The sequence below is a fragment of the Sinocyclocheilus anshuiensis genome, unplaced genomic scaffold (assembly GCF_001515605.1).
Source record: "Sinocyclocheilus anshuiensis isolate Anshui unplaced genomic scaffold, SAMN03320099.WGS_v1.1 scaffold641, whole genome shotgun sequence".
Lineage (NCBI taxonomy): Eukaryota > Metazoa > Chordata > Actinopteri > Cypriniformes > Cyprinidae > Sinocyclocheilus > Sinocyclocheilus anshuiensis.
In genome coordinates this window covers 716,556-743,296 of record NW_015536503.1, presented here as the reverse complement: position 1 = coordinate 743,296, position 26,741 = coordinate 716,556, and the positions used below count along the sequence as shown (strand labels likewise).

The 26,741-nt window shown below is 37.5% G+C and overlaps 1 protein-coding gene across 1 annotated transcript in view; it reads left to right on the top strand.

Moving 5' to 3' along the window:
* Nucleotides 1-12,077: 12,077 nt before the first annotated feature.
* The window catches only part of LOC107690828 (plexin-A4-like), a 49,374-nt gene continuing 34,710 nt past the window's right edge, over nt 12,078-26,741 (top strand). The window contains exon 1 of the mRNA XM_016489251.1: nt 12,078-12,549. The gene's annotated coding sequence lies outside the window, so the exon portion shown is untranslated. The remainder of the gene's footprint in view (nt 12,550-26,741) is intronic.

Below are 26,741 nucleotides of genomic sequence, written 5' to 3'. Positions count from 1 at the left end.
AAAAATTTTTTTTTTTTTTTTTTTTTCCCCCCCCCCCCCCCCCCAAAAAAAAAGTACAATTAATTTTAATACAGAAATAAAAAATATGTTAATAATAAAGAAGGTCCATTTAAGTCATATGCATGAATTGAATTTGTAATGTATTTTTGAATAAATTAGTATATAGGACAAAATAATGAGCATCATGTCACTTACCTGTATTTAGCACTAAAAAGTATTTTTAGTATTGTTTGTGATTCTAAAAGATCTGAGTCACAAATAAGTAATGTATATCACATGACCCTGGAATTGCATAATGTAGTGATGTCAGACATAGATGACACTGTCGCCTCATTTCAATCTTCTAAACATGTGGCGGCCCAAAGATTCCTCCATCAAGTGAGTTCTGTTTACCTTCACCTCAGTAATCATGGGATATAATCAGCAGATGGAGTGAGAGGGGCTGCGCTGTTTCCATTTCCGAAATCAAATATGTGCTCATCATATTTTCAAAAGAGGACGAAAAGAAAAAGCCATCAGAGGAATTCATCAGATCAGCGGAATAAATCTAATTTCCCTATAAATACATCTGTAATATTTCAAATCCACGGCCCGGGGTAATCTAATGCTTCATTTACATTCAAATAAAGCCAAAGTCGTGTCTTATCAATAATAAGAAGCCGGCGGAAAAATAAATTAAGTTTAAGGCAGTGGAGGGGAGCGAACATAGGGTTTTCTTGTGTGTTTTATTCTCAAAGAGTCAATAAAATATAAAGAGACTCAATTATTCTATTAAGCTGAAACATTGCATCATCACTGAGCGTTACTTAGTCAACAGAGATCTTCGGGCGTGTTTGATGAAGTTTGGTTTAGACAGAGCATACTTGATTAGCAGAGCCCCGCTGGAGGTGTCTGTTTTACAAATGAATGAGAGAAGAAGAGAAAGAGAGGGAGGAAGTATTTTAAATGTTGTGTAATGTCTCTGGAACTATGTTATTTTCAGTGGTGTTTGCTATTAAACTTTGACATATGACTCCTGCACCATTTGTGCCGCAGGCATGAATTATAACTTAAATTGCTGTTCTACAATTTTTCGAAGCAATCAGACTTTAGCATGGTGGATATAAAAGTACTTTCAAGAAGGGATCTGGGGCCATTCAGAGTTCTAAATGAGGTTCTGAAATCGACATGGTTCCTAAACAAATTCTGAGTTATAGCGCAGTCACATATACCATTGTTCATTTTGATAGGAATCCACACAATGGCAAAAGATATAGCCATGCAGATTTCGCAATGGGTTCGAGTTGGTCACGTCTACCAACAGAAAGCTGCTTCGCTGTAATTTCGCTAGTGGGATTGTACCTTTTGGGTTGTTTGCCGAGTTTTCATGAGCAAAATCCAGTCTTTCAAAAAGGAATTTTTTAAAAGGAAAGTTTTACTCATGCAGATACGGCTTCACTCAAATTTGGCATGTTTACCAACAGACAGCTTCTTTGTGAAATATCACTATAGTGTGATCATACCTTTACCATTGTTTGCCAAATTTTCATGGACGAAATCCAGTAATTTTATTGGGAATTTACACAATCTTGAATTTTGCATGAGGGTGAAAGATTTGCCGATTTTGCAACTGGTTCAGGTTGTTCATGCAGATTTGCTGCGCTGGCCAACACAAAGTTGCTTGGTTTCAATGTGAGCTTCATACATCACAAAACAATAGACAATGGACCTTTTCTACTGTACTGTAAATTTTTGCCAAAATTTAGCTAACGTGACCACACCTTTAGGATGTTTCTGTAATTTGGCCCCAGGGGCCAGAAACTATCTATTGTAAGTCTTACATTAAGATCAGACAAGTTCTAACTGAAAACAGCATGGTTCCTAGGGATGAGCTGGTTTTAAATGGGCCAGTAAGCAACCTATTAAAAACACCCTAAACAGCCACAACCACTTTGCAACCTCAGCAATGCACTTGCAATTACTCTCAACATGCAAAACAATACCCTGCTGTCATGGCAGCAAGCACTCACATTTTGTTAAAAAAAATTTACAAATTTAATTTGTATTATCTTTTATTATTATTTAATATGGTTCTCCAGGAGAAAGCTGAGTGCACTGAGAGAGAGAGATAAAGAGAGAGACTCTTTCTCCTCTCAGGGTGTGAGATGCATGCTGACTACACCACACTGCAGTAGCGAGGTCAGATCCTCTTCGTCGTAATGAGACATTCTGAGAACAGGAAACTGCAGTGCTCACACACACCTACAGTTCCCCAATGATACTTAACACCCTCTGTTTTCCAGTGTACAGACAACACAATGCATTTCTGTTACATGCAGCAAAACACATATGATACAAGATCCACACGCTACTGTTGACATTATCACACAGCACCTCCATTTTTAAAACAACACATGTGCACCTATTCATTCTTGAATTATGTACTGTACACTGTGTACTTACACTTAACACTGCATACTTGGCAAAGCGTTTGGATTTTGGAAGGGTAAAATTGTATCATCATATTGTAGTTGGAACAAACAGTATAATTGTTCCTTATTTAGTGTTGCTGCTAGCTTTAGCATGTTAGCTTGCCTGAGTGCAAGTTCAATACTAGAGCCAAAAAAGGCTTTTTGCATGTAGTACATATACTGTACAAATATTAAAACATAAGTCACAAAACATTTGATTTTCACATTTGTACATACTTTTTTGTTAAATGCACATTTGCCATTTTGACTTTTTATGTTAAACATGTATCTAACATTTCACGCTCACTGTAGTGTAGGGTGACCATATGTGCCATTTTCCCAGGATGCATTTTCCGATCGGTGTATGACATCAAAATACCATACAGACAGTTCCTTGTGCTTTCAAAATGCTCTCGAGGTATTTTGATGTCATACACCGATGATGATACCTTTTCTTTTAAGTTTAGAGACATTTCCTTCAACACTAAAACACAACACAATTCAAAATACCTGTAAAAAATCAACACAGAACATTCCTTCATATTACCACGGTACATGGACTTTTCTTAGAGTTCTTTGCCGTGTTCAAATGTGATTCAAATACTTTTCCATCACCCAAAGTTGTGTGACTTATGCTGCCTTATGGAAATTGGACATGAATAGCCTCTCAAGTCATATTTACAACTGGGAAACTCTGAGATAATTTTGATACCCAAGTTGGGTGGGCCATTTACTTGGTGGAGAAGAGAAACATAGTTGTAGTACTGATAAGTTCTACAGGTTTGAAACATGAATGTGCTGTGAGATATGGTCAACAGATGTGTGTGGGTCTTGTATCATATATGTTTTACTGTATGTAACTGGAATCCACTGTGGAGAACAGAGGGTCTGTTAAGTTGCACAAAAATGAGATAGAATAGTGTAGAAGTATGCAAATTTGGATAGACCTATCCATATCAGATATCAATTACTTACAGTAAAATTAAATGTTACCCCAGAGACACTTTTCCGTTGACAATTTCATTCAACATTTCCTTGTTTAAAGGGGTCATATGATGCGATTTCAATTTTTCCTTTCTCTTTGGAGTGTTACAAGCTCTTGGTGCATAAAGAAGATCTGTAAAGTTGCAAAGACTAAAGTCTCAAATCCAAAGAGATATTCTTTATAGAAGTTAAGAGTCAACCACACCTACCTAAAACGCCTCATTCTAACACGCCCCCACATGTCTACATCATGATGTGGGAAGATTTGCATTACGCCACCCAAATGTTTACGCAAAGAAAGAAGGCGTAACTTTTATTCTTGGTCGCTGAGGAAATACATCAACTTCGCGCTGTGGTATCGCCGGATCGGCTTTCACCATGGACGAAGCGGAGTCCAGCCCGGGGTCGTCACATTTGGTTGTGCCCGCCAATGTGGTGCACATTGCCTGTTATCATGGTCTGAGACACACACACTCCAGGACATTATAAACCAACACACACTTGTGTGCTGCTCGCCACTACTATTATGGCACTGTCTCACACACACACACACACAAAGGGGATGCTGGTCCTTCTCTGGCGTGTGGTTTGACGGTGATAAAGGTTTTTATGTGTCAGCTGCTCATGGCTGCTGAACTGCAGTGTGTGAAACTGTCTTTTAAATGTCACCTTGTGAAAACGCATGGGAAACTCCCACAGGATACAAACACTTGCTCTCATTTTTCAAAGAGAATTCCATGTAGGCTATAGGGTAGCACTGTGATTCCCATTCAGGGGTATGTGTCCCACATGGGGGTACTTGGAAAGATTTCAAATTTGTTTTGTTAAACATAAAGCAGAAATTATAACTTCAAAAATGGAAATAGCCTATCAAGGTTGTAAAAAGATTAAAAATAGGCTAATTGAAAATAATAAATCATAATTGAAATAAATGAAATCTATCTATCTATCTATCTATCTATCTATCTATCTATCTGCTGTTACTGTATGTATAACATTTACATTTTTATCTAATAGTAATAATTCATATTCTATAATAACAATTAATATTATAACAATTAAATTATATTAAGCCTTTAAATAAGATAAAAGTCTTTAGCCTATTTAAATACATAAACAATATTTGATGAAATGAATAAGCCTCGTGGACCTACAGTACATCTAAATAAAAAATATGAATGAATGTATGGATATATCTGCTAATTTGTAAGATTTGAAAATAAATATGCTCCTTGTGGACATACAGTATATACTGTAAATTTATTTACGCATACATATATCCACTATTTTTACATTAAATCAGATAATTTTTCTTTGATTATATTCAGCTACTCGATCCTTCGCAATATTCAGCTACTCAATCCTTCGCAACAACAACAACACTGTTTCTTCTTGGATTACAAATGTTTTAAAACTGATCGTCAACAAACGGAGTAAATCGCACTGGCTGTCTCGCGAGAATAAGATGTGTCTCTCTCGGCATGTTTCTGGCTGTTCGCTGCATTCGTCACACCATTACGTGCACCTGCTCGCAAGGTGTCGCTGGTTTGGTTCTGCTCGATACCTAATAAAATCTTATGTCGATGAGTTTGTTTAACTTTGTACAGCGAAACAAACCAATACCAAACACTCTATAACTGCCAATGCAGCAGAAACAAACAGCGTGCTTCGGTTTGAGAGGACAGTATTGGTGAGTTGGTGTTTCACTCACCCTAATATATAAATTAATAATTGTAAAATAATAATGGCTAATTTAACATGTTAATGTCCATTTTATTCATTCATTCATTCATTTTTTAAAAATTTATTTATTTAAGTCCAATAACGATCCCATTTTTGGTTTGGGCTCTTGGAGTCAAATAGGTTGGGAAACACTGTAGTAGTGACCCTGGCCTGAATGTGTAAAAGTAAGCCACAAAATGAGAATCCCACACTTGTGGGGGGGCGGAGGGTTAATGTTGAGTTTATTAGGAATTGTTGAGGAATATTAGGTTTTTAGTGTTGAGTTCCTACGTAACAACTTGCTTACAAAAGGTCAGCTTGTGTTCAGTCAGCTGTGTCTTTTTTTTCTGGGTAACAATGGTGAAAATATGTCGTTTTGTAGATGAGGCTTTATGTTACTATGAAGAAAATGACCTTCAAAAATGAACCTACTCTGAGAAATATTCACTAGTAAAGCAAAAAGTGTGACAACTAGACTTGGCCTAGTTGGTGTTTTATTATTATTTATATAGCTACTATTATCGTATTTTTATTCATATGTTGGAGTAGCTTTTATATTTGTAGTTTTCCTTTTAATATTAGTTTATATTAAAGTTTATGTTTTATAAAAGTTTTTATAAAGTTTATATTATCTTATATATTACTTACAGCTTTTTATTTCTTTAGTACTTCAACTAAACAGTTAGTTGTTTAGTCAAGGCAATATTTCTGTTTACATCTAATATTTATATTTAATTTGTTTTATTGTTGCGTCTTTCCCTTTCTGTCTTTCATATCATTATGTACAGACCAGTCTGAGAAAGATGGATGCTGAGAATTATAGTGTATTCTGGTAATGGCAGGTGTACAATGAAATGGCAGGTGGGTAAATGAAAGAGGCCAAGTATGAAATATGGAGTTCCATATATCAACTCAAGAAAGATTGGAAGAGATTGATTTTTTTTTTTTAACAAAAGCATTCAGTCAGCATAACAAATAACACAAATTAAATCAGCAATAAGATGCACATTCAACCAGTCTCAACAGCACAGAGTCTCACAAATGAATGCTCCTTCCACCAAAGAACAAAATATATCATTACAGCTCCACTGTTATTGTTTTGTGCTGCTGTATTTAAATTGAAGTTTTAAGCAGAAGTGTAATGTCCTGACCATGTGATAAATGGCTTATCTAACTGTACAATATACACATTTATCTTAAGCTTTTTTTAGACACATTCATCATTAGCATTATTTTATGTAATATTCTCGTCGCCATATTGTTTTGTAGGTGGTTTGTATTTTTTATTTTAACAAAACAGTATTACATGCAAAGGATGACAGTGTGTGGAGGAACATGCTTGAGTTAAAATCAGTGTGAATTGTCATGCTCAGTCCATTTTAAATCTGTAATGTTATATATTTCTGAGTGAAACTAGAAAAATGTTGCACAGCACTTGATTGTATGTACTGGAAATGGATTAAATTGAGAAAAGTGGTTTTTGCGTACCAGAATGCAGCCTGACCAATTGTGAGTTGCGAGCCTTGCTCATTCAATTTAAAAATACCTGCACCTTTTCTTATGTTAAAAATAAAGTGCATAGATTATAACAACAAACGTTTTTTTGCCCTTTGAAATAACATGCCCAATAAAATAGTTCATAATAAGACTAGGAACATGCATTAAAAAGTAAATGGAGTCCATTTTAATATCATATTAACTTTATCAAAAAAATTAATAAAAAATTCTACATCAATACTTGAAGACGAGAGGGAGAATGGTAGAGTGCTTTTAGTTCAAGTTTAAACAAAGAAACATTTCAGTATTTAAAACTACAAACAGCCCGTCTTTCTCTTATTAACCTGTGTGTATTGCTGTGTTTGGTTTCTTTCTAATGATTGATGTCAAAAACCCTGTTGGAATGACTTTGCTGCATAGGCTCTGGTGATAGGAAATAGGCTTTCTTAAACCGCCAGAGAGAAACATCATGCAGAAGAACCAAACCACAAAACAAGAGTCAGTGAAGCAGCCCTTGCGCTGTAATTGCACACATTGCTGCCGGTGACCAGACCGTGTACACATATAACCTCGCCTTCAGCAGGCGTGCTTGAATAGCCTGAGGCGGAAGAATTTTCCGGAGATTCTCCTGTAAAAGTTTTAAGTCTGTGTTTGTAACTTGGGCTTATCACCACAGCCTTGGGTAACAGACACCTGCTGCGTCTCAGCCATGCAAATGATAACTGGCTCTGACGAAGGGCAACTTCTCATGGAAGTCTTCATGTGTGCGTCTGAAGGCCCGGGATCTTTGCAGCTTTCCTTGAGTATATCTTCCTCTGTAATAAACCATCTCTCCAGATGAGACTGTCTGACTTTGGCCGCCATGCCTGGAAGACACACACAATGCACACAATGATTGCCATTGACCGAGAGGATGGAGTGACCAGCTGTGTGCGAGGAACAGTGACAACAGTCATGAATACTCACAGGAATCTCATATAGGCGTCCAAATTCAGCAGACTGGTGAGATCATTGCTGTGAGGCCACATTGAGACATCAGAACATGCTGGTGAAATGAAACCACACGTCAATCCAGTGGACAAGTATTAGCTTGTTTGTTTGTAGTCTTGTGTAGCTAAACCTCTACAAAACTGTAAAATCTGGACCTCAGTTAAGCGGAGGTCATGTACAGTGACTAACCACAGTTTATTTTTATTTATTTATTTTTGCAGGCAGTTTTAGAGTTTATCGGAAGATTATACCTAAATAAAAGATGGCATGAAAAATAGTAGTAAAAATAAAATAATAAATAAAATTAATTCTTATATTGTGGATTTAAGTATACTATATTTTAATATTTTATTTTTATTTAATATATTTTTTCAGCTTTATTTTTTTATTGAAATATTTGGTAAAAAATCATCAGACAAATAGTAAAAATTGGTGTGTGTAGATTTAATTTCGGCCAGTGTACAAGTAATAAGTACAGACTTTTTAAAGGATCCTATACTATTGAAAGAACTGTCATCTCTAAAGAAATTGACCTTTTTGTAATCAATGTGAGACTAAGAATCAACATGAATATGTCTGTGAAAACAGAGACAGATAACAAAACCAAATAGAATTCTGCTCATGGATGGCCAGCTAACTTGCTACTTTACTTCATACCTCAAATAAAACTGATACCTTTCAAAGATTTGACAGCACTAACCTGGAAATGTAGTTTTTCCTCATAATAGTGCCCATAATATCAAGCTGTAAAAATGGCATAAGATTTGTCCAGCCTGGTACTTTGACACACGGCTGATAGCAGATAGATTGTGAGAACAGATGAGGTCTTGTACACAGCAGTGACAGGGACGCTGTTCTCGAAAGGATGTTCATCAGACAGAAATCAGTCTTGAAACACGCACACAAAGCAACCAATAAGAGGGTGGACACATTTATGAAGGCAGACACTATAAATCCTGTCCTTTCATTGGCAGGCTGTAAATAATATTGCCCATGGTGTAAAATGGCTTTAAAATTGACCATAGTGTGTGTGTACACATTTTGTATGCATGATTTAAAGGCATAAATCTACCATGGTACCCCATAATGCAGAAAAAGATGAACCATGAATGGATATTAGGTAGGTGATACGTGCAACCACTCTCTCAATCAATTTGTTCAAAACCTTGAACCTTCATTCAGGTCTGAAACAAATTACCATCTTTATGAGTGAGTCATTGAATCGTCCATTCAACTGAATCGTTCAAAACACTGATTCATTTAGGACGGAAACAAATGAACGTCTTTGAGTGAGTCATTGAATAATTGACACAACTGATTTGTTTACAAACACTGATTCATTTAGGAATTAAACAAGTGTCTGTATTTGAGTGACTCATTGAATTATTCACTCAACTAATTCACTCTAAACACTGATTCATTCAGCAACGCCACTACAGTGTGTTTCTTAGTTAATTCTGCTGAAACTGTAACTATTTTTGTTGGTGGAGCAAAATTCGACAAATTAACTGTCTGTATTGTGTCTAAAATGTAAGCTACTCGAAATTGCTGGCTTCCATTTCTATTGCATACTAACACAAACTTGAGGACCCAAAATAACTCGACATGAGTCGCCCTCATGCTTCGCTTCCTTATCATCCTGTTCATTTATAGGCACCAAAAACTCCAATCAATGGTATTGATCATTCCTCGGCAGACTCGACCTGTCTGAGGAATCTATCTGTTGGTGTCAGTGGAGAAAAATGTATGAACTTTAAATCCACTTCACTGCGCACACACACTGATCATTTGAGTGACACTAGATTGTCCTTCTCTGTCATGAGTGGGAATAATATATCTTAACTAGATTCTTATCTAGAATAACTGACACAAAATCACTGGAAACACTGATTGCTTGACAGACAACTAGATCATACAGATCTGTCATGTGAAGGCAAAATATTTCATTTCAAGATGTTTATGCATAGCAAATCATGTAAATAGTAAAACATACAGTATCTGTGATGGTTTGAGGAATAAACTTTTAGAAAAATAACCATGCTGTCACTCTATTTGCTTGTCTTTATAGTTTGACACAGTTGTGCTGTTATCAGTGGCCTTTCCTCTGGTCCGCATCCTGTCTACACAGTGTCTATTGATCAGACTGACAGAAAAATGGTCAGTATCGGGGCCCAGATCTGTTTTAATTCCACTGCACCATGGAAAGTTTGTTTAAATTGACAAATTGTTTGTGTGTTTATTTTGTCTTTAAATTAATTTTATCTAACAGGTCCCAACCGCTGGGACAAGGTCTAGAAGTGTAACAAATTACAAAGTTGACCCTTCTGCAGTCTCAATCAATGCTGCCCAATTGTACAATGGAACTTTGGTGTTTTCACAGACATATTCAATGTTGATTCATAGTCTCTGCATTGATTTACAAAAAGGTCAGTGTTCTTCACAGACGACAATTCTTTGGTGACTTAAAATAATATGGTAACTTTGTAACTGTATCTATTTGGGTCAAAACAACTTGAGCATTTATCATCATTATTCCAAAGACGTGTGCATTGATTATTGGCTGTTTAAGATTGATTCCTCAGTTTGCTTTTATTTAAATGTCCTATAATCTATTTGTTTTTGTTTCTCAGTGCATGCAAAACATGCACAAGGCCATGCTAACTCATTAAGTAATAAGATAATTGGAAAGAATCGACCCACTGGATGGCCAGAGCATCTTTACTATCCCCAAGTAATTATATGTTAAACATTTAAACACTAAATCCTTAACATTAACCCAAAACAACACCACTGGTGCCTTATAAACAGTTTATTAGTTCGTCCTTCCCAAATAATTAATGCACCGGAGGGAATTACCAAATGTTCCCTAGGGTCATCAACACATGCAAGCCTCTCATGTACGGCCCACTTTCTGCACTGAATGTAGGAAATGACTTATGCAGTGCTTGTAAATCAGTTTTGTTAAACAAGCCAATTAAGCCAAACAATTTGAAAAACTATTTAAATGTTTAAAAAACAACTGGGGTGAAGATTTTACATTAAAGAAGAACACAAGCCTGACCTGCATTTGTGACCCTGGACCACAAAACCAGTCTTAAGTCGCTTGGGTATATTTTTAGCAATAGCCAAAAAAACAACAACATTGCATGAGTCAAAATTATCGATTTTTTTTTAATGCTAAAAATCATTAGGATATTAAGCAAAGATCATGTTCCATTAAGATATTTTGTAAATTTCCTACCGTAAATATATCAAAACTTAATTTTTAATTAGTAATATGCATTGCTAAGAACTTCATTTGGACAAATTTAAAGGTGATTTACTCAGTATTTAGATTTTTTTTGCACCCTCAGATTCCAGATTTTCAAATAGTTGTATCTCGGCCAAATATTGTCCTAACAAACCATACATCAGTGAAAAGCTTATGTATTCAGCTTTCAGATGATGTATAAATCTCAATTTCAACAAATTGACCCTTATGACCGGTTTTGTGGTCCAGGGTCACATTTCAGCATTGTACAAACAAACTAAATTCAGATTCATCAAGATCTGAGGCGACTGCTGTCTACAGGAATGAACACAAGACAATTACAGAAGATTATTGTCTTTAGGAATGAATGGCCAAAATGTATAGCGTTTGGAGTCCTTCAGAACCAGGATTGTGGATTGCATGAGGGTCTGCCTGTGGCAGGCTAGCAGATGGAATATGGATGCAGTACTGTATGGGCCTGCAGGTGGAGCTGTGAGGCAGTGTTTTGAGACCTTTGCGTTCAGGAATATTGCAGTGGATCAAGCATACCATGATGCCAACCAGTAGCCTACTTTTTATATACAGCAAGGTGGGAAAGATTGTCAGATTATTGTTAATGAAAGTTATGCAAGAATCAGTCAAAAGTCATAAAAAAGCTGCTGGACTATATTTTAAGTCTGCAATGTAATTCTATGAAACATTTGTAGAATTTTTATTGTAACTTCAAGAGTTCCTTTTGTATAATTTTTTGTATAATTAACGTCCTCACTTGGATTGATTTATTTACGAATCTATTTCTTTTGATTAATCGCTGATGAATACAATAATGAGCGTAAATAAATGAGTGTAAAGCTAATCTCCTTACATAATGTTTGTATTACATGTTTACATCCTAATCTCCAAATCATCTTGTCGATTAGATATTCAAATCCGTAAATCATTCTGTCCGCAGTATTATAATACCCGTGTTCACCCATGTTTCCCCCAAATCCGTTCCACGGTGTAATGCATGCATTATACTAGACACATTAAAAGACATTGGGGTGCAGCATATGCCTCATTCATGCCGCGCGCGCTGATTGCAGCCAATGAGATTTTACAATTAGCCCAATCAGCGGCCAGATTCGGGATGTCACTGCGGGCGAGTCAGGAGGGTTTGTAAAACAAGACAGTCGCCGCGTCTCAGCAGAAAGCCACTGACTCACGCCTCTCCTCTGGTTACTTGGGAGTCAGCTGCGAACCAGCAAACTCCGAAACAGCCGCTCTGACTGCAGCGAGCATTCGCACGGCGCGTTCGGTCCCTCAACTGCTGCACGCGGAATTCCAGTTGCCGTTTTAACGCGCTTTAAATTCTGTCAAACAGCACGTCATGATGGAAACTATAGAGCGAGCGGCAGTTTTAACGGTCACCAGCACTTCGGTTTAGTCGTTGATGGGATTCTGCAGCTTGTCTGTTGTTTCTTCCTGAGGAGATTAAACTCGGAGGATCTTTTCGATAAAATTAAGTGTCGGTGATACTCGAGACCCACCAAACCAAGTGTTTTAAAACGGCGTCTGGCTGTATTTGTGGAGTGAGTTGGGATTCCTGTGAAGGTGCCCATCATCCGCAGTGTGAGCGCGACTGCGGCGGTGAGGTGAAATCCGCAGCGAGAACAGGTAAGCGCTTGACACGGGACAACCGAATAACGGGATTGGCGTTTTACATATTGAAGTTGTTATTTAACTGAATAGCGCATGGGAAAGGTTATTTGAGCAGGTAAGCGAGGCGTGTTACCTGCTATGTAGTATAAGGGCGTACTGTGATGAGGGCAATGCAGCATCCGCACCCGTGCGTTACAGAATTGTGTGAGATTTTACTCTCTGGAGCTGTTACGTTTAAAACAGAATAGCATATGGAGACTGTTTTAAACTGCAAATTTAAAATGCGTAGTTCTTTATGAAAAGCACACACGCTCATACGACTCTTAAAGGGATAGTTCACCCAAAAATGATAATTCTGTCATCGTTTGCTCAACCCTAATGTTGTTCCAAACCGCTTTTACTTTCTGGTTGGCAGATGTTGGGTATAATGACAGCCTCCGTCATCGGGAACTTTCATTGTATGGCGACTGAGGCTGTCAGTCACTAATATTGTGCCTAACATCATATCTTGTGTTCTATGGAAGAAAGTCATACATGTTCGGTACAACATGAGGTTGAGTAAATGACACGATTTTCAGCGTGTACTGAGCTATGTGACTTAACGCGTTTAGATTATGTTGTTCAGTTTGTTTCATCATACAAGGCTTAAGACGTGATTTATGATAGAAAGTGGAGCTGACGCAGTTCGCATGATATTCATTATTTTACGCACGTTTCTCCGCAAACGCGCTGTTTTGGAAACACTCTGTATGGCTGGCCAGAGATGAAACGCTACAAACAGCGTGCATGGGACTGTTAAAAGTCTAAAGCAAATAGAGCCCGTTGCAGGCACGCGGCTGTGCCGCGAGAGCGTTAACTAGAGAGCGCAACTTGCTCTCTGAGTCGCGTGCGTGAGCGCTTTTTCTCAGCGCGCGCGCTTTACCTGACGGCACAGTGTGGAGAATGAGCGGCTATCATATGTGATCTATCTATCATCAGCATTGTTTATACTGGAAACTTATCAAGAGTTTAATTTACATGTTAAATCAGGGCAGCTAATGAATCCTGTCTCCAAGGGAGCCGCTGACCATTTGTCTTGTGTCTCAAAGCAATACATCTGCAAACCCCTATGGCTGCCTCAATGCAGCATAGAACAGCCGAGGACACATCTAACGCATGTTTCTGATGTTCAGTTTGTCCTGTGGACACGTCACCAGTCCTCTGCCCTCACAGTTTGAGCATCATCGTCAGTAACGCATCACTGCTGTTTGCAAACCTTGTAATTGAAAGGTTCTAGTTGACTTAAACATAAACTATGTCTTTTGTCAGCTGAGAGTGTGAGTCTGTGGGGTTTGTACTGGAACCTAAAGTAATCAGAGGAGTTCACACGCTTGTGAGTGGTATTTCAGTAAGGATTCTATTCATAATGGGACTTAACAGTGTTCACAGCCGCTGACTCTATCTGGAGGTTTCTGCATATGAAATAGGAATTATTGAACATTGTGTTAATGAAGTATTTAAGTTTTAGTGAACTGAGTGGAATTTTTTCTTAGAGGCTGGTAAGAAACAAGGCTTTTGTACTGTGAGTGTACATTGTGTCTGCATTTGGCCAATTATGGCTTGCATTTTAATAGACTAAAGTTATAGGTGAATGCCAGTATGTGTGTGCATTTGCATGCACCCACGAGGCAACAATATGGCCGTTTTTTTTTTTTTTGCATCCGTTTGTTAAAAGTGTGGGTGGTGTTACGTCAGGAGTTGTTTTATGTAGATGAATGTTTTAAGAACTCATTGCATGCTTTTGCAGTCGGAGTGCCCCTGAGTTTCAAGGAGAAACAGCAAGTACCATCAGACTGTGATAAAACACGAAACTTAATCATTTCAGTGCGTTCCAGTGGCGTTTCAGCCTTGAATGCGTGACAGTCTGCTTGTCTCTCTACCCCCAGAGAGCTTTCAGAGACCTTAAACACAGTGCTATCAGCAAGGATGAATATAATGCTGACATTTTTCAAAATCTTTTTCTTCTTGGCTGTAGTTAGAGATCGGCTTAGAGATAGATTGGAATACGGAATGCATTGAATGTAAACATGGCATTATTAATGATATGAGAGTGAAACTTAATAAAATATTAGAAATATAGCTGTTAGGATGAGAGTCCACTGGATTGGGCTGATACGTAAGAGTGTGTGTTCACTCTTCAGTAGGAACTCGGAGCAGTTGACATGAGGCTGAATGACTGGTTTGGGAACAGGTGAATGACTGTTTCTGTCTGCTTTTCCAAAGAAGAGCCGCCCCCCTGTTCTTATAGGTTGCTGATTGGCTGGACCAGCTAATCAGGTTTAGGTTTTGCTTTTGCTCTCCAAGACAACAACATCTGTATTTGAGTTTGCCAATTGCTCTGTTTTGATTACTAATTGATGCAGTTATGGTAAAAATAATGGCAATATATTGGCATCGTCTAATTAATAAAGCCATGTAAACTGCATTATTGCACTGGGATATGTATTATATCCAACATTATCCTTACAGTGTATATATACATTACACTCAAGTAAAGCCATATATACTATATAGCAACACTCAACTTCTTGACTTTTTTTGCAAAATGTAACTACTATTGCTAAGCTCTTTACGTAAAGTTTGATATACAAGTATGTTTAACTTTATTTGCATAAATACATTATACTCGCATATGGCGATATTTATAGCATTTCTCAACGGCTTTATTGCTTGTATCATCACAAAATGTAAAGTATAATATCATCCAACTATAATCTCATAAATGCACCTATAAGCCATGAATTGGTTAGCTCTTCCATAGAGTTTATATATTTATGTTGTTCTGTATACTGTGAGAGCATTTATCTTTACCTATAACCCAATGAAATAGCAGTTTGATGAGTTAACTTTAGGAAAATGATCTTGAACTGCATGAGCTTTGACTAAAGATGTGTGCTATTTGAAAAGCTCGGTAAGACACAATAGCCAACAGGAATCTAAGAGGAAGAAAAATCAATTTCTGTAATCTTGTTGTGCTTAATGAGACTCTGCTTGACTGTTTTCCTCTACCGGCCTGCTGAAAACGTGTTTGTGTGTGTGTGGTGGAACAAATGATCCATGTGCTTAATCTTCTGTTATAACTGGGTTACTATAACAGTTTTTATGACTTATCGTTCCACTATTGATGTTAGCTTGGCAACAAACACGTCCTTCATAGGGGTGTGCGATATATATCGTCTGCGATAATATCGTAATTGCACACACACACACACACACACACACACACACACACGAGAACTGGCTTCACCCTGCTTCAAAATAATCTTTCTTTCATCTTCTTTCTTTCATCACACCTTCTAGACAAAATATTATGACAATAGGTATTGAGGCTTTCATGTTCTCACAAAGCAGACAAAAGTTTACTAATAAATGCTTTAGCAAAAAGACAGAGCATATAAATATTGTTGAACCATGAAATGGAAAGAAAAGAAGTTGACAAAAAGATTGAATCCAATCTTTGGTGATAATATAGCATAATGAGTGATTTATAAGCAATTTTATGAGGCCGGGTCCTTTTTGCTCTGTAAACTCGTAAGTGTGATAGGGTTCTGAACACAATTTTTTTTAGCGATTTGCTGCCACCTGCTGGCGGTTTTAATGACAAATTTCGGCTTTTTCTTTCTTTCTTTTCTTTTTTTTTTTCATGTTTTAAATCATTTCAAATATCAGTATTCAACGTTTTATGTTTAATATATCAAAACATTATTTATGCATTTGTAATTGCAGGTTAAATGCATTCATGTCTTGTATTAAACAAAATACATGTGTGTAAATGCATCTAAATGCCACTTCAGATGCAGCTTCTGTGTTGATTTAATTTGCTTGGTAACAGCCCAAATGTCTTCTTATTCGAATTCCCTGATTAAATGTAAGAAGTTGACTCAAAAGATAATGGACACTTTTAGAAAAAATACATAAAGGTAAAAATGCCCATAAAATGCAAAAATCAGTTTAAACTTATTGGAAAAGATTAATTTCTATCAGTATGAACTGATCACCACACAGAATATGAAGAATATTAAAAACATTAGGAGTCACCTGTCTTCGGCAGTCCTTAAGGTACCAGCACAATAACACACTCGGCAAAATATCGTCTAATTATCGTTATCGATAAAATCTCATAAAATGTCGAGATATAATTTTTTGTCAATATCGCACACCCCTAGTCCTTCATTTTTGTCCTATGCATTTTACATGCAGTGTTTCTACAGAAGAGTCAAGTTTTAAATAGGAAAAATATAGAAACTCTTCGGTCATTTTTGAGCGAGATGCTAACGATCTAATCAGATTCATTGATCTATGCTAAGCTACAGCTAAAAGTGCTACCGCCAGACCCGGAGATCGGCTGAATGGATTCGAAAACGGTAAAACTAAACTGTTTAACTCTAGGGGAGTTGGAAAATGAGCCTATTTTCAAAAATAATGGAGTGTTCCTTTAAGCCCTGTTCACACTGACAGAATTTTTGGGGCAGAAAAGCAACTGAAAGTCATTGGTTTTCAATGAGAGTTGCTTGAAAACCATGTCAGATGTTGTCTGCATTCTGAATCGTTTTATGCGTTATGATTGTTTGCCTTGTTCATGATGGTACATTATGTGCTGCTGCAATTTGCTGTATATATATAAGCGTTTTCTTCTGCAATTCATTTTAGCAACAAGAAAATTGATTCCTTGTCATATTGGTGATTTATCTCATTTATGATCAGATTTTCAAAAGCTATGGCCCGTTAAGCAGCCCACCAATAATGTTAAGCCATCCAGCAGCAGGAATGCTGCTAGCATCTGTCAGTATAGCGTCATTGTGAACGGGAATTTGGGATGTTCCAAATTTGGAACATTATTACGATGAACTTGATGATGTGACCTTTCCGAAGTGTAGTTTCAGTAATATACCTGAGGAAAGAGAGCAGAACAGAGTATTTCTGGTGCAGATCTTCCCATGGGTTAGGTCAGGAGGATTATATTGAAATCATCCCTCTATGCTGGCTAGGGGTGTGAACCTACACTGGTCTCACGATTCGGTTACGATTATCATGTCATCGATTCGGTTCAATTCGATATCACAATGCATTGACAATGCACTGCATCCTCAATTTTAAATTTTATACAATTTTGTCAATAAATACAAGCAATCAGATATATGAACGGTACCTGACCTGGTTTCTTAAGTTAGTGGAATTACCCCCTGCTAGTTTGAACCGAGGCATCGGAGATTGTGTCGAGAATAAATGGGTGTGCCAGATGAAGCCTCGATTCGAAGCTTGTGTTGTGTTGTTAATTGTCATAGAAATCACGTGACCAATGACAAATGAAGCTTCACTTTCTGTCCAGTCACGTGCGCGATTCACTTTGCGTGTCGAAATGTTCGATCCCCCAGATCTTACTTTACGAATAAGTTTTAATTCGGACTTATTCACGGAATATAAGTTCGGAATACAAATTATTTCAGAAAAATTCAATATTTGTCATATGCAATTCATATGAGTACATTATTCTTCTATTACATCATATTGATATTCGTACTGGTATTAAATGGCACAGTTTAATGGGTAAATTAATTAATCAGAAACTCAGCAAACACAAACACACACACACACACACTGTTAGGCTTTTATTTGTGCACGTAACTTGAATTGATCTGTGGAATATGTGGTAGATGCCTCGTCCTACAGAGCGTCTTTCACAGGCTTTTGGCTGCTATATTTTTTATGAACCACCAGATGGCGCTGTTTTCGAGACACTCGAAGCTTTGAATCTTTTCCGGAAACAGTCAGAGGAAAGCCTCAGTGCTTCACGAGGCTTCATTTGCCCATCCCTACCCCCTACATATTTTATTGCGCGTGACATGATTTACACACAGCGTGTGTCTTCTCCAGGTCGTGCTTACCAGGTTGTTCATCAAAGCCGAAATGTGCCTAGATGTCGGCTTTTAAAGTAGTTGGAGCATTTTTAATTGCTCGCACTCGCGTCTCGCCTCCCTCTGCCATTAGGTGCGTTCGATTTGAAGCAGCGCTGCACAGGATGAGTGTATGACATCAACCGTGAAAGCATAAGGATCCATCCGTCTGCTCTCTTATTGCTCTCGCGGTACTTGGTCATACAATGACCATTCTGCGCAGCGGCGCTTCAAGCCGAAAGCGCCTAATGTATGCTACCGCAACAAAGCATATAAACATATACAACAAATTACGTCAGAAAAGCGCCAGTACGTTATAATCAGTTATGGTCTATTACTGAACCGACAACGAATCGTCCTCATCTGCATCGCGATGCATCGAAGAAACGATTAATTTCAACACCCCTAATGCTGGCTTTTGTAGTTGCCTCTGCTAAGCCATGCGTGACGGATAATAAATTAGTTTTGTTTCAGATGCATGAAATTATTTGAAACTTGCAGACAGGCATACAGGGTGCGAACTGCGGGGAGCTAGGGGGGGAGCTCGGCTCCCCTTAATAAGACATGGGCTCCCCTGAAAACGTGATTTGTGAAATTTTGGGGGGTCTCAAAAAATATTGACAATGTGTTATTTTGACGTGCAATTTCAGTTTTGTGTAATGTGATCATCGTGGATTATTATGTGTAAAATTGCAAAAATATCATTAATTCATGCATGACGGCGATTTAAACTCTCATGTTTAGTACATGTTAACTCAAAGATTCGTAGAAAAAATATAAACGTTGGACTCCGGTCGATTCTGTGTTAAGGTAAGGCATGTTATTCGCAATTATGTGTTGTGGCTGTGTTGTTATAGGTCTGTGTGACTCTCGATGTCTTAGGTCTAACTGAACGGAGGAATTATGGTATTCCTCTGTAGCCTGACGACGAGTTACTTTAACCGTTGTTCATGTGAACTCAAAGACAGCCTGATGCTTTGTATTTTGTATATTTGTGGGTGGCTGTTTGTTGTTTCACCTATCAATTCGTGTCGATAAAGTATAATAGGGTAAATCCTGTATAGTGATTTATCCTATATAGTGCTTGCATAAAGCAAGTAGTGCATACACTTGTAGCTGTTATGTATCTTTGTAAGTCATTGTAAGCCCCCGCGCAAGCACACTAACACCCCCCGTTATAAAAAAACAACAAGTGGGCTCCCCCAAAGTCCACGGTATAGTTCGAACACTGCAGGCATATGTATCTTATTCCTTTTGTAGGTGAACTCGCTATTTAAAACGTCCACCTTAAATCTCAGTTTTAAAGTGGCATCAGAGTGTCAGCAAACGTGTATGAGTTTGAAGCAAGATTTCTTGTTCTTGCTAAAAAGAGAGAAAAGATGAAGCAAGAAGGTCATATAGGGTAAACGTACCTATTAAGCTCACCAAAATCTACATTGAGTCATTTTTAGTGCACAAGAGATCAGTTTCAGTACAAAAAGTTATGTTAAAATAAAATATTAATCTCTCACACAAAAATATTTATAGGGCTGCCACTAATGACTATTTTTATTTCGATTAATCTATCGACTATTTTATCGATTAATCGATTAATCTAAATGATTAATTTTCCGCAAAAAAACAAAACAATTTTACTTAAGAATATGTTATTAAACTATATTTCATTAAACCAAATGAAATCCAAAAGTAAAAAATTATTTAATTAAATCGTAGCATTTGTGAATTCACAATTATGCTTAATTATGATTTTTAAATGGGTTTAATATATAATGCAGCCTTGGAAAACAGACTAATAATGTGTTTTATACATTCTCGTCTGTGAAATGCGCCACTTCCGGTATTTTGCCGGTTAGTCGATGCGAGCAAAATGAAGGCGAGGATTTAAAAAAATCGAATAGTCGAATAAAATCGACGAATCGTGACAGACCTAAATATTTAATTTCATTTTAAATGACAAAAGCATTTTCATTAAGATATACATCATTACATGCAAAAAGTCTGGCTGTGCTTAATGGGTACATTTGTGTACCCTTTAAGCACACCCCTGTTCCCATTAAGCTCACATCATGTTTTATTAAAAATTCTTGCTTATTTTAAACAACCTTTTTAAAGAATGATTGAAAAATATTTTATTTGAATGTGCAAAGTCAATCACAAAAAAACAAAACACTAAAATCAAGCAACAAGGCATTCAATTTGATCAATTATAGTATATTCATAGTGTCACTCAAAAGTGTTAGTCAAACACATTGCAACATCTAGACTAGTCCACGTTCAGCTAAGTAGCACATATTCAAAAATCAAATAACAAAACAAACCAATAAAACATTTCATTCATGGGGATGAACACAGAAACCAGCCTCATTATGAAGCCTCCTATTAAATGGATGTCAACTTATCTATAGTCTCTTAAGGCTGGAATATGCTACATGACTTTTGCCCTGATTTTCCACAGATTTACTGCCTGGAGAAGTTGATGCTAGTTGCCAAAGGTCAGAGCCAGTCAGATTTGAGTCGACTGATTCCATAGAAAATCACGTAGTGTATGATGGTCACAGACTCTGAATTTTTTTAGTTTCAGACTTTGATTCCATCCAGTCAGAGGATATCAAACATGTTTAATATTCTCAATCGATTTTAGAACACATTGTTTTCATTTGTCAAGCATCTCCTAGCAGCAATGCACATGTTTCTGTGTGAGTTTGTTGTGATCGTAAGGAATTTAAAGTCTGGTAGTGTGTGATCCTCAGTCGTTTAGTGTATGATGCCCAGTTTTCCTTGAATTGACTTTACAATGCATGGGCCAAGATATTGTACTGGAATAAACAAATGCGGACTCAGACTTTCAGTCTGTGCAGCAAAACTATGAAGATTCATCTTGTAGAATTCCCTACTTTTAAAAATATTAATTATTACATGTTTAAAACTATTTTATTCTAAACAAAGAGTTAAATTAGCACAAACTATTTTGACATTTGTGTAAACAATTAAAAGTTACAACTAGGGTTGCAAAAAGGGGGCAAATTTCCAGTAAATTCCGGAAATATTCAATTTTTGGAAAGTTTCCGGAAATTTACCGGAAATTTTCCACCCCTTTGCAACACTAGTTACAACTGTCCCACAGTTGTGCCATCATTTTCACCACACTAAACAATGGTTTTGCCCTTAATGATGTTTTATCAAAAGCTAGTGTACTTGTTTATCAAGGAGGCAACGGAGTCAGTGAAGAGCATGCTTGAGACGAAAATAAGACAACATGACACACACACACACAAAATAAAATATATATAAATAAAAAAACTGTTCACCACCCGGAGCCGTGTGAGACACTTTTTTATGGATGGGCGCTTTTTATTTAACTTCTTTTGGACTGATGCATGCAACACCCGCTGAGTGCCATGAAACAGCTTGAAAGATCAAAGACAATTTTTAATATAACTCCGACTGGATTCGTCTGAAAGAAGAAAGTCATATACACCTAGGATGACTTGAGGGTGAGTAATTTATGGGCTAATGTTCATTTTTGGGTGAACTAACCCTTTAAAGGTGCATTAGTGTAGGTTTATCTTGTTGCAGATTATGTGCCATGTTGACATGATTTTAGGGTCACATGATCGTGTTCCAGGAAAACTAGCCATCATGCACTAAACGACTGAGGATCACATCATGCACAGGGGTTTTAAAAATCTGTTCAAATTTTAAAAGTTGTGTAGTTTATTCCAACCTTTAGTTGCTTTTTTCCTGGTCAGATACGACAGGTTTCTGATGGCTCCTTCTTTGAATGGAAGACATGCCTCTTTCATCTTTGGGCATAAACTATAATTACGTCTAGATTTTGTCACCTTAAAGCTGTGAAAATAAGATTTTAACCATTTTATAAAGATTAACTTAAAGTGACAACCATCAGTTAATATTTAAAGTCTGTTTATGAAGTATTTATATAGACGTTCAATGTGAAGAGCTTAAAGAGCACACTGAGCTTAATTGGAGCAGCAACAATTTTTAATAAATTTCATGTAATATTTATTAAAATGACAAATATTTAGCAAAACAAATCTAGGTAATATATTAGGTTCATACATATTTTAATATGAACAACTATTATTAACAATATCTATGAAATTATACTTTTTCTTATTGATGTCACACTGTAGCTGTGTGATTTTCATAGTAGTGTACACTTTAAGCTCACCTTACAATAATATGAAGTCTTTAAAAATAACAGCAGTGTAAAACCACAGACCAGCAATAAACTGTAAATTTATTATATTATGGATGTAAAAGTACAAGCCAGTAAAGCCTGTGAAGTTATATTAGCGTAGCACACAATCTTATACAGCTAGTCAGCTAACTGTGTTCTGTAGCATCTGCGCTGTTGCTAAAACTATCTTTTGGATCTAATGTAATTATTTCCCACATCCAAGTTCCAGGTTATAATATGCAAAAGTCTAAACATTAATCTCTTAATTATACAGTAAGTAGTGAAACACCCCCCCCCAAAAAGGCTTAAATATCTAAAAAAAAAAAAAAGCACATTTAAAGGGCTCCTCTTTTGGTGAAAGTTTTCAGACAACTTTCAAAATGGCCGACAGACAGTGTGAACACATGGAGACTCATAGCTCAGTGTGCAATGATCTGATTGACTTGAGATTACAGGAGGTATGTAGTAGCAAACACATCAATTGGTTAAGACATCAAGTATGATAATACATAATTTTTTTCTTTTTATAATCTGAGCTCAAATATGGAAGTGTGCTTAATGGGTACGTGAGCTTAATAGATACGTTTACCCTAATGATTCCATCTTCCACTGGTTTTCAAACTTGCTTTTTTATTTACCAGTTGTGTTCAGGATGTCGGCAACATTTCTATGCCATTAATATCCACTCGTGAAAACTTTAGGATTCTCTATACTTGTCATTTGCTGTTAGGACAGTGAATTTTTCTTTTGAAGGAAATGTACTCATGTTTTGAGGTGAGTCAACTTCCTGTTGACTTTGGTTTCAGTCCGTTTAGTGTTTGTCTGGGAGATAGACCATGGTATATTTGTCTTTGACGTTTATGCATTCTGGGTTGCCAAGGTTGGTTTTAATTCACCTTGACAGTAAGCATCGGACTAGACAAACTAACATGTTTTTCGCTCTTTTGATTTCTGCAGGCACAAGTGCATCCATTCAGCAAATGTTTAAAAATTGTGAATGTCTATACTATATAACAGATGCATTGAAGCTCGGCAGTGTGTATGTCTGCAGTTGCATTCGTGTATACAATCTGTGAATGTGTATGTGAGTTTCTTTCTCTGTGTTCTGTGCATTAAGCATCTCCGTTGTATCAGTAAGCTTCAGTCCCTCTGCCACCCACTCACACATCTATATGCGTTCCCATGGAAACATGACTTTTTAGCTCCATTATCCCTCTTAATGTACCTCCCCACACACAGATGTACACATACAAATCACAACTGCAGTGTGGGCTAGAGGGCGCCAGTGAGTCTTTCATCATGAGCATTGATAAAATTCAAGGGGAATGATCAAACTTGTCTCATAAATCTGCACGGTTCATTTGTTGCCCATTGAATAATCGAATCGGACACTGAATGCTTGAGCTGAGTATTAAGCTTTATTCATCTTTTATAGAAGTCCACATGTTTTTCAGGATAATGAATGGTGTTGTATTTCCAAACATTACAGGGATGCAGACAAGAAATTACAGCTGTCTTATGATCCTCCTCACCAGCATTTTGTGCTCTTGCCATCCCACATTCTTCCAGCGCCTTCAAGATAAGCGTTTTCAAACTCTCATTGGACGTGCTTCACAAGTCATCTTATTTTGTGCGGCTAACATGAATGAAGGTGATATGAGAATCTTGTCAGAGCGATTCATGTCACCGCAGTGCTATGGAACGGAACATCCTCTTAGAGTAAAAAGGAAGGTAAATGTGGTAAACACACAGGTTATTTCCACTTTTCCAGTGTCACTGTGATTTAGTTTCTGGGGAGCGGTCATGCATGCTCACCAAGACGCCTTGGATTCACTCACACAAGAAATGTGACGCGGTTAAGCATGTAGAAAATCAAACTAAACAGCCTGACCAACTGCAGCGAGGGAAAGAAAAGAGGAATGGATTACATTTCCTTCATCCCAAACCACAGGAGCCCCTGCTGAAAGGACTCAAAAACAGCCTTGCATGTTTACGCCAAGGGCACTGACAAACAGAGCGAGGGAGGAAGGTAAATAGAAAACAGAATGGAGTGCTATCTTCCTGTCCTGTCTCCTGCACGCAGATGAGGAGGAGAAGAGCGCTGGCGTCAGGCCAGGCGCAGAAAGCTGGGCGCAGCGGCACCCGCCACTCATTCAATGAGAAAGTTGTGGCAAAAAGTTCAGGCAGTGATTCCACAGGCAACCACGGACCACATTTACATTGTGATTTGTATAAAATGCATATTTATGAGGCTCATTTGCATATGTTTTTGTAGCCACTTGCAATGCTCGAGTGGTGTGTAATCTACCAGCGGTGGACAATAACTCATCTGTCTACTCGCACGCATATGGATGGAAGTGAGCACATCACGGTCAGCCCTCATCAAAGAAACTTCTGTGTCCCTCTCGTTCTTCATTATCTCTACATACGACACCCATGACGGTTTGCCTCCAGGCCATTACTAGTGTGACATCTTCACTCACGCTATATGCTCATGGGTCTGTGTGTGTGCTCATGCAAATGTCTGTGTCATTTGAATGGTGGTATTGAACATCAGTTTGACCAGGAAACCATAGTGCAGACACAGTGATGGTTTTGTGGCATTGCGTTGCTTTTGCTTTTATGGATGCGTCTGGACCATAGACCCTTGGAGTGGGAAGTGAAGGAATAATGAATTTTTGAGTGTGAGAGAGAGTGCGCACACACTCTGTTTATTGATGAATTATACACTTTAAATGTAATTCCTTCAAAATGCCTCTAAATGAGTGAGTGATTTCTTGAGCTCATTCTTATCAGTAATTTAACAGCTATGGTTGTCTGAATAATGTGTTATTAGAATGACTTCATAAGACTTGACATAAGCAGATATTGACTTGACTCGCAGCATGATTCCTCAAAAACCAGCTTTAATTATCACAATAGCGCTAATATAAACAGTCTTGAAATACAAGGTAAATTAATTTGTTTTGCATGGGGAGGAGAAATCCAATAAAATTCCATGCATGCAAAAATTGTTCCCTTGTTCTTAAACTCTCTGCTGCCTTATGATTATACCAGCTGACTTTGTCGCCTGTTGTGTTGCTAATGTTATTTGAGTCATCTCTTGTCGTTCCAAGAAGTAATATACACAGACACATTTTTTTTTTTGCTTTGCTAGAGGCACAATTTTAGTTGCTTTTCTTGACCTTTTGGGGAACCGTTTCCATCTCTATTCTCTCTCTCTTTGTCCATTCTTCCCTTTGGTCTCACAGTTAATGTTGAGGCGGTGATTTATCACTTGTGTGAGTCTGTAAGAAGATAGGTTTTCTCCTAGAACAGAGGCGGAGCTGACAGATTCTTTAAAACTGTGCTTTGCAGCCTCGCTGGCTATTACAATGTGTTTCCAAGCTGTTCCAGTGTGTTCAATTGACTTCAGTGGGGCAGTGATTTATTTTAGGCTTTGAATCTGCACACATTCAGAATGCTAGATTTAAAGGAAAAACTACTGACAGGGTCTTATTGCAGTTTGAGTGTGTTAGAATTAGGGATGCACCGATACCGATACTGGTATCGGTATCGGGACCGATACTGAGCTCCTGTACTCGTAGTCGTTAAAATGCCCCGATACCAAATGCCGATACCACACAGCATGTGATAAGTGCCATATTCAGACAAAGAAACATCGACAACAGACAGCAGAATGGAGTTATTAGAGATTAAGGATGTCTACGAAGTATATGTATGCAGTGAATATAATGTTAAACATTCAGTATTAACGCCTGTATAGCTGATGTGCGCGAGTTGATAAGCAAAGCACGCTGAGTGGATTGAGCACGCGGCGGCGCAGATGCGCGAGCTTGTCGAGTGAATATACCTTTCTCACAGACATCACTGGAAAGCTTGTAGTTTGGTCGGATATATCAAAAACAAGTAAGTAAAACAATGCACAAGTTACTTAACGGTAGGGAGAGAGGGAGAGAGAGAGAGAGAGCGAGTGCGCGCGCAATTCTGTTGTGTGATCTTTGATGTTCACTCACTTAGCACACGCATCATTTGGATTAAAACTAAATCGTAAAAATAAGACCATTTATAGG